General features: G+C 38.7%; 1 protein-coding gene across 1 annotated transcript in view; it reads right to left on the bottom strand.

Moving 5' to 3' along the window:
• LIN7A (lin-7 homolog A, crumbs cell polarity complex component) overlaps positions 1-15,316 on the bottom strand; it is a 155,381-nt gene that overhangs the window by 80,983 nt on the left and 59,082 nt on the right. The gene's annotated exons all lie outside the window — the stretch shown is intronic.

Raw genomic sequence — 15,316 nt, 5'->3', positions numbered from 1 at the left:
AATCCCACTTGTCTCAGGCAGCAGAGATGCTAACTTATTAAAAAGCCCAGACTTGAAAATGAACTGAAATTCATTTAACTTTTGGGAGTGATATGCCAGGTTTAATTATAGAATGTAAGAAGAAAGACACCAAAATGCAATATTTTTTATGTGAAAATATTTTATAAGACATTTTCTCTCTGAAAGAAAAAGTAGGTCAATTTTATCAATGTGGAAGATGAGTTGAATCTGAATGTATAATTAACCTGTCCTTAGGCATGACAAAAACCTGCCTTTGTATTTCCATATCCTTCAAATTAAATCGTATAGGAATCTAACTTTCGAAAGGAGGGCGGAGTGGAAATGCTCAGAAAGTTTTATTTAGGCTGAAGTGCTTCATTGCTATCTACCCTTAATCAGGTAAATGCTATCAATCTAGACTGATGCGAAGAATCTTTCTCAGCCACTGATTATTCCCATCACATTGCTTGTTTAGTTTTATCAGAGATAATTATCAGCATAACTCAGCATCAAAGGAAAACAACCTGATTCCATGCCTGGTTCAAACTATATAGTGTCCTCTTTATTTTCTTACTGCCTATATAAATGTAGATTTTAAAAAGTATTTAAAGAATAAGGTTGTGTAGTCACTTCTGTCCTCTGTTAAGCAAATTATCACTGTGCACTATAAAATTAAAGAAATTTTACATTAATATGACCAATAAAATGAAAAGCCCATATACCTGTCAATTTACCAGGCTTATTTTTTTAAATTGAGTGGTCTCTTCTGCAGTCTAATGAGACTAGAGATGCTGACTTATTCTATAATATCTACATAGTTTTTATTATCTTACATGAAGACAAAGAAATCAAAACCCCAGTACAGTGACTGAGCAGTGGAAAAGAGGGGTGGGGTCAATGACCGCTGTGGGATATCAAGAACATCTCTGGAGAAACCAGAAGTTTACTCTGGCAGCTGTCATGGTAGGTCCTGATGCAGCGTCATCACACACACGGTCAGGATGGAGAGCGCCCAAAATATCTGCTCCTGCACAACAGGGCGACACCGAAACTCTCGGCAAGATTCGGAGTTCAAAGCAGAGTGTTTTATGGAAGTGTGAGAAGACAAACAGGCTGCTGTTCTCTGGCTCCTCGATGAGGAGATGAACTGAAAGAGCTACTCCTCTGTGATCTCCACCCTGTAATGGCAGGTGACAAGAAACTACCCTCCTCAACATAAGAGGAAGTGCAGCCTTCCAGACAGTGGAAAATGTTTCTTCTATAAAGAGGCTGAGTCACAAAACTGTGGCCACGATTCATCTTGAGCTGTTAGGACTGTTGCCTGTGTCTCCCGACACGGGGCATGAATCACTGTGGACCATTTCTTAGAGGCTTTCTAAATTCAGTATTATGATAATCATGGGCCAGGTAAGAAGATATCAGATGGTCTTAATCTAATTCACCAATTCACCAGTGTTAAATAAAAGAGTGTGTGTGTTGGGGGGCGGCCGTTGAGGAGACTGGTAACAGCTGACAAGAAAAATAAATCTTCCTTTCTTGAAATTACATATAATAAAAGCCCATATTTGTTTCTATAATGTAGACATATTCTTCAAAGACTAAATGTAATAAAGATGAAAGGATTCTCTCACTTTTAATTATTTTTACATAAATTAAACTTCAGGGTATTAAATAGATACAAAGCTTTATAAAAATGGAAATAATCAGTTAGACTACTCTATCAAGAGTTGTAGGCACTTATTTACATTTGAATATGGTTCAATTAGATTGCTAAGTAACTGACTTCGCAATTCTTTTTGCTAAGTTCCTTTTGAAAACTATTAAAGCATTTTTCTGACTTTTTATTATCGTTTTCTTACTGTTATTTCTTTTTTTGTAATCCAGTATATTCATACAAATTACGTTTTTAAACTTTTTTTAGTTTAAATTCTGTTGTTTCAGTTAGGGAGCACTCAGACGGAAATAACAAAAGAAGTAATTCAAAATGGCTCAAACCAGATGGTTCCCAAATGGTGCTGCATGATGGAATCACCGGGGAATCCTTAAAATATACTCATGTCTGGCTTCCTACCCAACACTCTGATCAAACTTCGGTGGGGTGAGAGCCGGGCATTAGGATTTTTTTAAGTGCTCCAGGTAATTCTCACTGTGCAGCAAAATTTGGCAACCATGGGCTCAAGCACTGAGAATGGCTAGTAAGAAGAAATTTCAAGGTAAGGTGAATCTAGACAGTACAGAGTCTTCATCTTGTCATCAGAGACCCAGGTTTTTACTCCTCTGGCATGCGCAGTGTGTCAGCTTTGTCTTTTGGAGGCCTGTTCTCTTTGTAATCCTCAAATGACTGTTAAAGTTTCAAAAATTATATCCAGACAGGATAGTATCCAGTAGAAAAGAGGGAATTACTTGCTCAGATGTCTTTTTTTAATAGCATTGATATCTTTCTCAGAAACTCATTGCTGGACTTTGACTCGTGCCACTTCGGCTAGATTAGGGTCACTTTCCCATCTTGCTGGACTTCCCTGGTGGCTCAGACAGTAAAGCAACTGCCTACAATGCAGGAGACCTGGGTTTGATCCCTGGGTTGGTAAGATCCCCTGGAGAAGGACATGGCAACCCACTTCAGTACTCTCGCCTGGAAAATCCCATGGACGGAAGGTCCTAGTAGGCTATAGTCCATGGGGTTGCAAAGAGCTGGACATGATTGAGTGTCTTCACTTTACCACCTTGCTAAGCTAATCGCTCACAAGGGGAATACCCCTGTGGCATCTGCCTTGTATTGACCCTTCTAGCTGGGGCTTGGATCTTTCCTGAGTCCTGCTTGGGCCAGGAGTAAACAGGTAGGGTGCAGCACCAGAAGGAAACTGTATTTCTGCCAGTTAGAGAAGTGAGGAAAGTTGTTTGGTAGGAAGCCTCGAGGATCTGCTGGGCTCCTTTTTTCCATTTTCTGCTTCACAGCATGCCATCTACCTCGACTGGTTTCCTGTTATGCAAGACTTCTGTGCATTTTTCCCTTATACTCCTTTCTTTCTATGAACAGTATGCTCCATAAACATGAGAAATCAGGAAGACGTCAGGGCTCAGAGGAATACCACCTAGAATGTCTCATTCTCAAAAAAATGCTTCCATGATAGAAGGCTTATTATAGTAATTTTTCATTCTTTTCAGTTTACACTTTTCTAGTACTTGCAACCTACCCTCTTCACACCCAGAAATGAGTAAAAAACTTTCGCTGCATGCATCTTATATTGCCAACTTAACATGTTAGTAGTATTTCAACTTTCACTTAAGCATACTTCAGATTTACAGTCCACATGAAAATACTTATCTCTGAAGTGTTACTACACTGAGAGCAGAACAAGGGAAAGCTGGAAACAGCTATTTTAAGCCCCCTGTGGTGAAATTATGGATGGTTAGCAACTTGACTGCACCTTGGTAACTTTTCTTCCCTCTGATAATGCTGAAGTTGCCTCCCACAAGATTGTAATAATAATTACGGGAGGCCATTCACCTAGGAGCAAGGTAATCATTCACAAAGTTATTCCAACATGTCAGTGTTTTGTCTACTCAAGGATAAAGACACACTAGCCCTGCTGATAATGAAAGAAACTGATGGAGTTACACAGCTGTGTGTTATTTGTCTTTTGGTATCATTTGGAGTCAAAGTTGCCAGGATCTAATTGATTCAGAAACTAAAAAAGTGGCCAGTAGTATCTTACTGAACTGTCCTCTGACAAGACAGATCAGAAATGCTACCTGCCACAGCGCTCAGCAGACCCACTGCTGAGCTTTAGTTTACTAAGTGAGCATATACAACCTACTGGATGAGATCCCTGGAGGCAGCACCTGCCTCTGGGCTGGCTTCACCAGGGGCTCTGATCAACCATAAGGGCTATTAAGTCGCGGGACAGGCGCACCCTTTAGGAAACCCTAGAGAAGACACTGTCCCCAGGGTCAAAAACCTGCTCACTGTATCTCAACTGCTCTGCGCTTGACAACTTAAGAAGGCTGATATAGATGTGATACCCAATCTAAACAAGGACACAATTCCCAGCAAAAAAGCTGCAAGGTGAAGCATAAGGAGAACTTGAGGTGGCCTAAATTGTGGCTTAGGTGGAGAAAGGATGCTGGCATTCAGCAATGCATACGTTTTCTGGTCCCACATAAACAGAGCATTCAATCTGATTAGAGGATTCCTCAGTGGGGGCCGTTCTGTGGACCTGGATTGTCCACCCTTTAGACCCAATTCAGTCAGAATGGTCAGGGTGTTTAGTGTGCTGTGTATAGAGTCATCCCCAGGCAGAGGGCACTGTACTCCGTAAGAGCACCATGGGATGTGCTTGGTGAAGAGTCTCAGAAGTTTAGGTCAAAAACCAAATCTGCTGGCATCTTTCAATTTTTTAAAATTCACCTTTCAAGTATCCTCAAATAGCCATATCCTTAATTTTAAAACTGCTGGGGATCATTTCACTGAATAACACACTTTGGAAGATTCTAAGAAGTTGATAGCCATACAATAGTATTTTGTTGTTGTTTAATCACTAAGTCGTGTCTGACTCTTTTGTGACTCCATGGACTGTAGCCCACCAGGCTCCTCTGTCTATGGGATTTCCCAGGCAAGAAGACTGGAAAGGGTTGCCATTTCCTTCTCCAGGGGATCTTCCCGACCCAGGGATGGAACTCATGTATCCTGCACTAGCATGTGGATTCTTTACCAATGCACCACCTGAGAAGCCCAAAACAGTATATGTATTGCTATAAATTTAAACACCTATTCAGCTCAGTTCAGTTCAGTTCAGTCGCTCAGTCGTGTCCAACTTTCTGCAACCCCATGAATCGCAGCACGCCAGGCCTCCCTGTCCATCACCATCTCCCAGAGTTCACTCAAACTCACATCCGTTGAGTTGGTGATGCCATCCAGCCATCTCATCCTCTGTCGTCCCCTTCTCCTCCTGCCCCCAATCCCTCCCAGCATCAGAGTCTTTGCCAATGAGTCAACTCTTCTCATGAGGTGGCCAAAGTACTGGAGTTCCAGCTTTAGCATCATTCCTTCCAAAGAACACCCGGGGTTCATCTCTTTTAGAATGGACTGGTTAGATCTCTTTGCAGTCCAAGGGACTCTCAAGAGTCTTCTCCAGCACCACAGTTCAAAAGCATCAATTCTTCGGCGCTCAGCTTTCTTCACAGTCCAACTCTCACATCCATACATGACCACTGGAAAAACCATAGCCTTGACTACATGGACCTTTGTTGGCAAAGTAATGTCTCTGCTTTTCAATATGCTATCTAGGTTGGTCATAACTTTTCTTCCAAGGAGTAAGCGTCTTTTAATTTCATGGCTGCAGTCAGCATCTGCAGTGATTTTAGAGCCCCCCAAAATAAAGTCTGACACTGTTTCCCCATCTATTTCCCATGGAGTGATGGGACCAGATGCCATGATCTTCGTTTTCTGAATGTTGAGCTTTAAGCCAACTTTTTCACTCTCCTCTTTCACTTTCATCAAGAGGCTTTTTCGTTCCTCTTCACTTTCTGCCATAAGGGTGGTGTCATCTGCATATCTGAGGTTATTGATATTTCTCCTGGCAATCTTGATTCCAGCTTGTGCTTCTTCCAGCCCAGCGTTTCTCATGATGTACTCTGCATAGAAGTTAAATAAGCAGGGTGACAATATACAGCCTTGACGTATTCCTTTTCCTATTTGGAACCAGTCTATTGTTCCATGTCCAGTTCTAACTGTTGCTTCCTGACCTGCAAATAGGTTTCTCAAGAGGTAGGTCAGGTGGTCTGGTATTCCCATCTTTTCAGAATTTTCCACAGTTTATTGTGATCCACTATACAGCTACTAAGAGCCTAACTCAATTGAATTATTCCTTATGCAATTTTTTTTTTTTTTTACAAATTTTCTTTTCTTCAGTCTAAGAGAAGGTCACATTTGAATACTCTTAAATCTGGCTCATGGGTTACCAAGAGTAAGTGGACAGGAATTATATAACTGTGTTGTACATAAAACAATCATACAAAATAGAAAATTATAGAATCAAATGTTTCTAGTAAGCATTTCTCATAAACTTTGGAGTTCTTCATGGAGAAGAAATAACTAGATGATTTAAAGGAAGGGACACCATGCTGTAAGGGTAAAGTTAAAAGAAACGATGTTTAAATCAGGAAGAGGAAACTTGCCTGTTTCAAGGCTCCAAGAACTGCTAAATCCTAACTTGTGGTCTCTCTTAGAATGTCAATGTACATAGTATTGCCTCTCTGTGATAAATGCACAACATGACATAGAAAATGTTATGAGAAATCCAGTCCTATTCTTAGCACAATTGGTGCTTCTGTGCCTATTAGAAAAAGCTGGCCCTTCCTCAAGATACAGCCATCTGCCAGGAAATTATAATATTTAAATTCAGGACAACCACAAAATTGAATGGTGTACCTAAAAAGTTCAGTGCACATTTTTACATGGTACTCTTGAGAAGTTCAGGAGACTTACTAATGTAAATATACTCTCCTTTTCAATAAAAAGAAGGGTGAATCCTGCTACCCCTATAACAACTGACTTTACATACAAAAAGTGCCCAGAAGTACTGGGCAGAGAGCAAAGGATAAGCAGTTGCTGCAAAATAAGCAGAAGTGGGGAGCACAGCAAACATAGAAGGACTCAAGAAAGGTTCTAAAGGTACACTAAATTATAACCAGCATCACAAACACCTACCACGCTTGGCACCATCATCGATGGCCTACTGGGAGGCCACAAAGGAAGACAAAGCTCTCTGTAACTAGACACTGTGAGCAGGAGGCAACTCTCCAAGTTTCAGCTGAGCCATTATGGCCAGGCTGTGTGGAGATGCCTTATGAACTTCACCAAGAGCTCCTCCAGCTACTAGCTGCATACTGGAAGTTAGTATTTCTTTGCATAGGATATAATATTTTTGTTGCACTATCATAGGTTCATTCAGATTCACTAATTTCGAGCCTAAATTACTGTTGCACCTGAAAAGTGTAAATATAATATGTCTGCATCATTTTAGGCAGCAAATAAGGATTCTAAGCAATTATGTGTATACTTTAGGAAAGGTCAATGGAAAATTCTGCTATAAATGGAGAAAGCATTCATATAAAAAATGATCTAAGCCCTAAGGTCAGAAACGCAGGACTGCTACATTAAAAAAGAAGAAGAGGGGCCACTATCATACACAGAATTAAAGGACCTTAGGTAAAAACAGAGTGGAGGTGGGCTGGAGGGGAGTGCACCCATCTCATTCTGTTTTCTTTCCCTCTTCCAGACACTAACAGGTAAAGGCTTCGGGAGGATGGAAGGTAAAGAGAATATATCTGTGGTTACTAGGCTTTCAGAAGCCAAGTGAATGGAGAAGTGGAGAAGAGTGGGAAACAGGAAATGTCCCTCAGAGTTAACACAGCATATAGTTCATGTTAATTATTTCCTAAATAACTTGCTCCATTAATATAAAATTATATATGCTGAACTGCAGCATCTGAAATGGTATCTCTAAAAGGTTATTCCTCTAGTAGGGATAACAGAGGAATTATTAAGTAAATCAACAAACTTAATTACAAGGCAATGACTTCTGAATCCAGTTAAATAGTTTTATATATTTAAATTAACCACTGAATTAAGGAAAACTCTCTTTTTGCTTCTTTGCTAATATGTACATTGATACACTTCCCAGGTGACTCAGTGATAAAGATTGGTGTGTGTGTGTCAGTCTTTCAGTCATGTCCAACCCTTCGCAACCCCATGGACTGTAGCCTGCCAGGCTTCTCTGTCCATGGGATTTCCCAGGCAAGAATACTGGACTGGTTGCCATTTCTTTCTCCAAAGCAGTGATAAAGAATCTGCCAGGAATTCAGCAGACAATGGATATGTGTGTTCGACCCCTGGGTCAGGAAGATTCCCTGAAGAAGGAAATGGCAACCCACTCCAGTATTCTTACCTGGGAAATCTCACGGACAGAGGAGCCTGGTGGGCTACACAGTCCATGGAGTTGCAAAGGGTCAGACACAACTTAGCAAGTGAAAACCAAAACAATTTACATTGATACCAAACACACTGAAATATGGTTCAATAAGCATATGTTTTTCTAGTAATTGAAAATACTGCTTTCCTCAAAGGAAACCAATATTTGTAAATATCTGAACATTTAACATTAAATAAATAAATATCAGATAAATGATCAACTTTTAAGTCTTTTGCCTGTAAACGCATATCTAATTAAGCACCCATTGTAAAACATCTTCAAAATTATATATAAGTATTTGATGGTCAAAAACTTTCTGGAATCTTATAATAAATGAACAAATGTAAACATTTAAATCACTAGAAATTCAATGACTGAAAAATATTTTATCTTCTACAGAATGCAAATGTTTTAAGAAATATAATCACATAGTCAATATTTATTTTTCTCACTATTAGATCATTGTAACTAGCTAACTAAAGATAGAATAAATGTTATGGGAGTTTTTTTAAGCTATTAACATCACAGGGTCTAATTTTAATTATACAGAAATTCAAATTGGGGAAATTCATGTGTAGTCACATGTTCAAATATTTGGACACTTCAATCTGTCTTTGCATTTAAAATGCAAATACTATTAAAGTTGTAATTATAATAACAGTCAATTTCATTTGCTTTTATTTTTATACCATGATGACTAAATCATATTTTATATGGATTCTTTATTACCCAAGTTTATTCATTCTAAGACGAAGATCTGAACATCAGGTATGATGTAGAGCAGGGCCCTGTGGGGCTCCTAGGCATGAAGGTCTCTTTGTCCCCCATTTCCTATAGGCAAGACTCCAGACTTCAGGACCTGAGTTCCAAAAGGCAGAACAGTTCCTAATCAAAGGAGAAGCAGCCTGGAAACCATCTGAGGCAAGATTAAAGGACCAGATAATCTCATCAAAATTAGGAGACTGATCACCTAAGACCCTGCACACACCCTATTCTTGTCAGCAACCTCACCATTTGGAAACTTTGCAGAAGAAAAAATACAAGACTCTTACTGCCTTGATCCTTTTCACATACTCCTCCCCAGACTATATTACCTCTCACGAGGTGGGGGGAGGAACGGAACAGTTCTTGAGGTGCTAGCCTACTGTGTTTCCTCTTTGCCTCTCAAAGTAATAAAGCCACTCTTTCCTTCTCCTCCATAACTCTGTCTCCATATTTCTGTTTGGTATTAGCCCACAGAGAGCCAAGATTTTGGCAACAGGTATAATTCAACAATTCTATTACTTTTAAGTCCTTAAGTCATGGAGATCTTGATAATTCCTCCCTCAGCTGTAATTCTGTGATACAATTAATCAAGGCAAAAGAACATTCTAAATGGATTTCTTCTTTAACTATTGTTTGAATAATTGCCTATGCTTGACAAGGTATTTTGCATGAAGTATCAACAGTGTGATTTAAATCATACTCATGATTACAAACTCTTCAACCACAGTAATTACTACATTACTGACCTCTCATGGGACTATCTTCAAACATTTAAAGTATTTATTATTGATAAGTTCTACCAAACTATTACAGGGCCTCCACAATTTTCTAAGTCCTTTAATTTCTTCCAACTTAATTATTTGGATATATTATTTATTGAAATATAAGTGACATAAGTCTTTGTCATATCTGGAGGAAGGACATATTTTATAGCTTGTTGACACAAGTCTAATTTACTTAGCTAATGTCTGGCAATACCAGTTCTCTCAATGTGTAGTGATAGTTATTTAATCTCTATCCTAGACACAAAAGTAACTGCTGTCCCATCTGTGAGGAAATTGAATGATGTTCAAAGAAATTTTTAATAGAATCCTGTTATAATTCACTTTCTGAAATAAGGAGTCAAAAGTACCTGGCGGTTAAGTAAGTAGTCACAGAATAATTTTAACAGAATACTCTTTCAGTCAGAAACTTCAGGAGGTAGTATTCTTTAATTTCACTACACAGCCAGTAACCTTTCCCACGCTGACTCCATATGAGTTTGTAGTTCTCAAAATAGTTAGCCCTGCATATTTTTTAAGAAATACGTGGTACAGCCTTGTCATCTTTGTGTAATTGCATGCCTACTGATATTTCCAAGTGGACAGGATCTAAAAATTGTATATCAAGGTGTGTGGAGAAAACAATTTCAAGAAATCAGGGAAAGAGAAATAATCCATTCTACTGGGTGTTCCAGAGAGGCTAATTTCCCTTTCTTTTTCTTGACCTTAAAGAAAGAGGAACATTATTATATTTAATGCAGAAGGTACACATCTGTCCACTATCATCAAGGTGATAGTTTTGTGAGCTATCCAGAAGTCCACGGTTTTTCATTACTGGTATTTCTGGCAAGTCCCATCTTTCCAGTAACAATACAGAGGAGAGGAAGAGAGTGTGTGACAGCAAGGCCTTAATGGTTTACTGAGTTGCTTTTGTTGTTGTCTAGTTAGTTCTTTGTTTATTTGATTTTTATATTTGTGTATGTCTTTGCATAGCCCCTGAGAAACTTGGAAAGATGGCTTTAAAAATGACTGTTGTCAAAAAAAAGACTGCCATCAGAAACAGACCTAGAGATAGAGAAAACAAACATGACTACCAAAGGGGAAGGGGCCAGGGGAGGGATAAATTAGGAGTTTGGGGTTAAATTATATACACTACTTGATGTAAAATAGATACCCAACAAGCATCTACTCTATAGCACAGGGAACTATACTCAGTGTTTTATAATAATCTACAAGGGAAACGAATAGGAAAAAAATAGATATCTATGTACATATAACGGAATCATTTTGCTGCACAGCTGAAACTAACATCAACATTGAAAGCAACTATGCTTCAATAAAAATTATTAATTAATTGATTAATATGACTGCTGTTTCTTGCTTATTAACTGGTAGGATTAGATGTTGTGATTTCACCTCCAGTTGCTGGCAATTTGAGGAATGGAGAGCAAAGGAATTTTTGGCTGGACTTTAGCCAGTTGGCCAAGTCTGGGATGTGCTACTGCTGATTTATGGGAAACAGCAGCAAAGAGAATACACAATTCAAAAGTTTTCAAGTATCAGGCTTAATAAATATTAGGGGGTCTCTTATGACTAACAGGCACACATGAGGATACAATGTAGTTCTGGAAGATAAGATTACTGGTAACAGGTTTCTTTTCTCTTTATCTAGGAAAGCAAGCCTTCTCCCTAAAGTTGTGGCTATTGCTTGAAATGGCTTCCCTGTATGTAGAGCTGAGGCTTCCCCAGTGTTCAGCAGTAAAGAATCTGCCCGTAATGCAGGAGCCGCAGGGGACACAGGTTCAATCCCTGGGTCAGGGAAATCCGCTATAGGAGGCATGGCACCACTCCAGTACTCTTACCTGGAGAATCCCATACATGGAGGAGCCTGGTGGGCTTACAGTCCATAGGGTTACAGAGTGGACACGACTGAAGCAACTTAGCACACACACGCATGCTAACTTAGAAAAGGACTATGAACACAATCGGAGAAGGCGATGGCACCCCACTCCAGCACTCTTGCCTGGAAAATCCCATGGATGGAGGAGCCTGGAAGGCTGCAGTCCATGGGGTCGCTGAGGGTCGGACACGACTGAGCGACTTCACTTCCACTTTTCACTTTCATGCATTGGAGAAGGAAATGGCAACCCACTCCAGTGTTCTTGCCTGGGGAATCCCAGGGACGGGGGAGCCTGGTGGGCTGCCGTCTATGGGGTCACACAGAATCTGACACGACTGAAGTGACTTCGCAGCAGCAGCAGCATGGACACATTTGAATAGACACACATATGTGTGATATATCCTTAAAGACTTTCTAAAGCTTGAACTTAAAAACACTAAATTAAAGCAGAAGCAGACTCACAGATCTAGAAAACAAATTAGTGGTTACCAGAAGGTAGAGAGGTTGGGTAAGGTGAAATATAGGTGAAGGGGATTCAGATATACAATTTTATAGAAGGCATAAAATAAATAAGTTACAAGATTGTAGTATGCAATATATAGCACTGGGAATATAGCCAATATTTTATAACTTTGGAGTATAATCTATAAAAATATCAAATCACTATGTTGTGCACCTGAAACTAATATTATTATAAATCAGCTATAGTTCCCCCCAAACCCTAAGTTATTCCAGAAGGGACTCAAATTTTCTGGGAATGTCATAGCCGTTTTGGTGATATAATGCCAATGGCACCCCACTCCAGTACTCTTGCCTGGAAAATCCCATGGACGGAGGAGCCTGGTTGGCTGCTGTCCATGCGGTCGCTGAGAGTCGGACATGACTGAGCGACTTCACTTTCACTTTTCACTTTCATGCATTGGAGAAGGAAATGGCAACCCACTCCAGTGTTCTTGCCTGGAGAATCCCAGGGACGGGGGAGCCTGGTGGGCTGCTGTCTATGGGGTTGCACAGAGTCGGACACAACTGAAGCGACTTAGCAGCAGCAGCAGCAGCATGCCATGATTAGTAACTAAATTTTTACACTGCCTTCTGGAAATTTGTATAATAAATATATGATATAATGCATTATGAAAACACCATGCATTGTCTCACGCTAAATGAAGCAAAGAAAATAACTGGAAGCAAAAATTTTAAATAATGCTGTTGGCATACATGGAACATGATAAGAAGAGGAATTATGGAAATGGAATCATGATGCAATTTTCCAATTATTTTAGCTCATTACCAATAAGCAGTGAAACAAATGTTTCACTGTTTCATTTCAGAATATTCTGTTTTTGCCACTGTTCACAAGTGAAACCAGATCAGACTAGGAGTCATGAAATTTGATTCTATACTAATTCAGGCTCTAACTAGCTTGAAAGACAATGTAAACTTTACAGATCTTATTTTCTCATCTGTAAAATTAAGAGATTAAAAAAAATCAAGACGCCAAATGGATCAGTTATACAGGATTTATCAGCCTCTGAACTAAAAAAAAAAATTTTTTTTTCACATTTATGTACTTTGGGAAAAAAATCACACATAATTTTACCAGATTCACAATCAGAATCACAAAGAAGTTTATAACTTCCTAAAGGTAAGAAACACATGTTTTACCTGGGATTTGTAAGAACTCAGCGTCCTATTTGAAATTCAAGACTTATGAAAATCAAATATATGTTTATCTACAAATGAAGATAAGCCATCTTAATGAATTTCTCCATGCACTCAACAAATAATTATAAGTACTCATTATTTGGCACACATTATATACTAGATGCTAATTATACTGTGATGATTGAAACGGACATTCTCTTACTTCATTCTAGTAAGACTTTAGTTAAAATCTTAATTAACGTTGATGAAAGAAATAGAAAGAGATCCTCAAATCGTGAGTGTGAAACCATTCTCTGAGAACATTTGGCTGTGTGCTTTCTTTTTCTCTTCCCTACTTGGACCTCAGGTGCAAAGACCAGAATTGGAATTATCATAACCTTTAATTTATGCCATATACTCATCATTGCCCACTGATCCATGAATGGCTTGCTCTTATTAATTTACTTTTACACACACACAAAAGCTACGATCAAAACTAGATAGAATTAAAACTATTCCTCATTCCCTGTTCTCCCCACCTCCAATATTTATTACCTTGGATCTCCCAATGAGCAAATAGGGAAATAATGAAGAGATAGATAAACTGACCAATTAATCAGAAAAACCAGAAACAGATCCACGTGTATAGTTTTTGGTATATAATGATGCAATAAATCAGAGGAAACCATGAATTATTTAATAAATAGAGCTGAAAATAAAGTCATCTTTACAGATTAAAAACACTGGATTCCTACCTCATACTAAGGACACAAATTTTAAAAATAAAAGTTTAACTTTTAATAGAAAATACAGGTGCAATATCTTTTAGAACCTGGGGTGATATACCAAAAAAGCACTGATTATTTAAAAAATGATCAATATGAATATTTAAAAATTAACAATTGTAAGACATCTTAAAGATAAGATACAAAGTAGCAGAATATATTCACTATATATACCTGGGAAGAATTGAAAACAAGAACATACTAAATATATATGTATATATACATACATATATAAAAGCACAAACTAATAGGAAAATACATAAACTGATGTTTCACAGATAAAGAAACATACATCACCAATAATCAAAAGAAGGGATACTCAACAATTTAGTGATCAATTAAGTGCAAATGATGACTGCAATGAGATCCCATTTTAGTATATTCAATTGGTAAAAACTCAAATGTTTCATATGCCAAGGATTAGAGGTAATGTGAGTACACAGTTTCTATATTGCATTTGCAGTATAAATTGGAGCAACCAAGTTTAAAGACTGGTGTTATCTCTTAAAAAGTTTTTATACCTTATGATCCAGAAAGTCTATATCTACATATATATCCATGAAAAGTCGTAATCATCTAATAAATAAATACATGTATGTTAATAGGAGCACCAGTGATCATAAGTGAAAAAGTAGGAATAACTCACATCCTCACCAATGAGAGAGTGAATAAACATTTACACAATGGACTATCACACAACAGTCAAAACAAGTGAATTACAGCAATACACACAAAAAAGCTTGAACTTAGCCCTATAATATTATTCCCTGGGGAAGGGAATGGCAACCCACTCCAGTATTCTTGCCTGGAGAATTCCATGGACACAGGAGCCTGGCAGGCTACAGTCCATGGATTTGCAAAGAGCTGGACATGACTGAGTGACTAACACTTTCACTTTAAGTGGAGGAGAATATATTCCCAAAGATTTCGTCAGCATGATACCTTTGTATAACATTTTAAACACATAACACTAAAATAAATATGCTTCAGAATTAAACACAAGCACTCAGACTATATAAAAATCAAGGAAATTATGCATACAAGATGCAGTGGTCAGTTTTCAGCTCTAAATCTTGTATGAAAGAAAAAAGAAGGAAGGGAAAAAAAAGGAGAGAGAGAGTGAGTTAGTAATTGCCTAGCATATATTTGAATTATCAGTTCAGTTCAGTTCAGTTCAGTCACTCAGTCGTGTCTAAGTCTTTGCAACCCCATGAATCGCAGCATGCCAGGCCTCCCTGTCCATCACCAACTCCTGGAGTTCGCTCAAACTCACGTCCATCGAGTCGGTGATGTCATCCAGCCATCTCATCCTCTGTCCTCCCCTCGTGCTCCTGCCCCCAATCCCTCCCAGCATCAGAGTCTTTTCCAGTGAGTCAACTCTTCACATGAGGTGGCCAAAGTACTGGAAGTTCAGCTTTAGCATCATTCCCTCCAAAGAAATTCCAGGGCTGATCTCCTTCAGAATGGACTGGTTGGATCTCCTTGCAGTCC

The sequence above is a fragment of the Oryx dammah genome, unplaced genomic scaffold (genome assembly GCF_014754425.2).
Source record: "Oryx dammah isolate SB20612 unplaced genomic scaffold, SCBI_Odam_1.1 HiC_scaffold_29, whole genome shotgun sequence".
Lineage (NCBI taxonomy): Eukaryota > Metazoa > Chordata > Mammalia > Artiodactyla > Bovidae > Oryx > Oryx dammah.
This window is presented reverse-complemented; position numbering and strand designations above follow the sequence as displayed.